Below are 2892 nucleotides of genomic sequence, written 5' to 3' on the forward strand. Positions count from 1 at the left end.
TTACAAGCTGAGTGCTCAGTTCCAAAGGGAAGTGCTCTCAATCCACTGGTTGGACCCAATGACTGGACTTTAGATTCATGACATCCTCTGGAGGTCATTTTTTTTCCTGGGTCCTCTGGTCCATATTACAGTTAAATCATGGGAATGCTGCTAAATAATGTACATATCACTGAAGCAAGGAGGTCTCAGAGCTGCATTTACCCACACTCCTCCTTTCTCCACCTTTAGCATTATCACTATCACTATTTTTCATCTTTAGCGTGCCCTTCTGCAGAGGCACTCAATAATGTACCCATTGTGCAAGTAATCTAAAATCCTTTTCGGCAAGCAATAGTATTTAGTAGTAATAAAACACTAATTTGTCTACCAAGTGACATATTTATAGGAGCTGTTTACTTTGACATATTTTTATTATTTCTACTCATTTGCTAAGTACTTTCCAATACATATTTATGAAGCACATGCCTTTCCCCAAACAGTGGTGAAAAAATAAATCATATTATTTCTTTTATTAGTAACAGCATGGCTTGTAAGTGCTAGTGCCCTGATTTTTGTTACTTCTGGCACAAGCTGAAAGAATTAATGGTGATTGAGCACCTACTATGTGCCAGACATTCTGTGGAAGGCACTTTACATAAATTATCTGTTAAGTTCCCCTGAGACATATAATTTTACCAATAAGGAAAATATAATTTCCCTGCAACACAGATTTTACCAATGAGACAGAGACATTACCTTGTCCAAGTAATTTGGCCAAAAAGCATTTTTTTTAAAGATTTTATTTATTTATTTGAGAGAGAGAGAGAGAGATAGTGAGAGCAAGAACACAAGCAGGGGGAGTGGGAGAGGGAGAAGCAGGCCTCCTGCTGAGCAGGGATCCCAATGTGGGGCTCGATCCCAGGACCCTGGGATCATGACCTGAGCTGAAGGCAGACACTTAATGACTGAGCCACCCAGGCGCCCTGCCAGAATGCATTTTGAACCTAGATCTTTTCCTTATCCAAAACCCCAAATCATCATTCCATTTCACCAGCCCAGCCTCGTAACTTCTCTGGACCTAATAAATTATGTAAAATATAAAGAATTCCTTTCTAAAAGAGGCTGTATATATTACCCCAGAATGGAACAGAGATAAACAGACACGAGATGCTAATCCCAATTTTTCTACAAGAGGTAACTCTCTAAGGGAGTTATTCCCTAAGAAATCAATGGTAGGATATTTTCCAAATACTTCAGAGTATTAAAGTAAACACAAGGCTCTGTGCAATGGCACTCGTCACACTACCATGAAGCTGGCCTTGCCTGGACAGAACGAAGCTGTCACCTGTACCTTTCAGGCATTGGAAGCCTCACAATGATATGACATTTAGTTCCATTGTAGGCCTGGAAAAGCATTTGGTGCTTTAAATAAGCTATATGACTCCAAAGCAATTCTATCCATCAGGCATTATTATTTTTTAAAGATTTATTTGAGAGAGAGAGACAGGGGAAGGGCAGGGGGAGAGGGAAAGAGAGAATCTTCAAGCAGTCTCCCTGCTGAGCACAGAGCCTGATGCAGGGCTCGATCCCATGACCCTGAGCTGAAATCAAGAGTCAGCCACTTGACTCACTGAGCCACCCAGGCACCCTATGCAGCAAGCATTGTTTTCCCCATTTCACAGTAGATGAAACTGAGGCTTAAAGAGTCTAAGTGATTCATCCAATGACACCCAGCAAGTAAGTGTCAGAGCTAAGACCGAGTTAGTTGAGATGTAAAAAATCTTGTTCCTTGGGGTGTCTGGGTAGCTCAGTCAGTTAAGCGTCTGCCTTTGGCTCAGGTCATGATCCCAGGGTTCTGGGATCAAGCCCCAGCATCTGCAGGGAGCCTGCTTCTCCCTCTCCCTCTCCTGCTCCCCCTCCTTGTGCTCTCTCACTCTCTCTCAAATAAATAAAATCTTTTCTAAAAAAATTAAAAAATCTTGTTCCTTGACTTTGTATTCTTTTCTGCATAGACCCATCGTCTTCTGGCAAAACCCAGGCTTTAATTAAGGCTGTTATACCCAGAAACTACAGGGAGGCAGAGAAGGGCTAGGGTTCAAAGGCTATTCAAGGAGTCAGTCTAGTGCAGCAACTGAAGTACAATTGCATAGCTCCAGGATGCAGACCTTCCATCGACTGGGAGAGAGAGCTCTGTGCATGGCCACTGTAATGGCCAGTACCTGGCCTCCCTCTGCAGGATAAACAGGAGACACAATGAGGTCTCTACCTTGATAAAAGTCACTACAGGGAACCTACAGAACAATGATAAAATACTGGAAACAGCACACTAAATTCAGGAACAAGACCAGGACAATGGCCATGGGTGCTTCTATTCAACTTAGTACCTTAGTCTAGCCAGTGCGATAAGACAAGAAAAAACAAATGAGACACCTTTTTGAGGGTAACATTTTTTTTTAATTTTTATTTATTTGAGAGAGAGAAAGAGAGTGAGCATGGTGGTGGGGAGGGGCAGAGAGAGAAAGAGAAGAATGAGCAGGGGGAGGGGCAGAGAGAGAATCACACCCTCCTGCTGAGCAGGGAGCCCAACATGGGGCTCAATCCCAGGATACTGGGATCATGACCTGAGCTGAAAGTAGACACCCCACTGACTGAGCCACCCAGGCACCCCTGAGGGTAACCTGTGATGAATAATATAACTAGCTCTAATTTAAACTCCATGCATCACAGAGCCTTCTCCAATACCCTTCCCCAATATACCACTTTGAACTAACTCTACCCAGTACTATTCCATGCCAGAACACAGCAAAAACCTAGTGGGATATGCACATTTCTAAATCCCTTATCTCTTCCTGGCTCACATCTCAGGTGTTTGTTTGTTTGTTTGTTTGTTTTTACCATTAAAAAAAAAGATTC

Source organism: Callorhinus ursinus, unplaced genomic scaffold (genome assembly GCF_003265705.2).
Source record: "Callorhinus ursinus isolate GAN/ISIS: 27379988/994484 unplaced genomic scaffold, GSC_fseal_2.0 scaffold34, whole genome shotgun sequence".
Taxonomy (NCBI): Eukaryota; Metazoa; Chordata; class Mammalia; order Carnivora; family Otariidae; genus Callorhinus; species Callorhinus ursinus.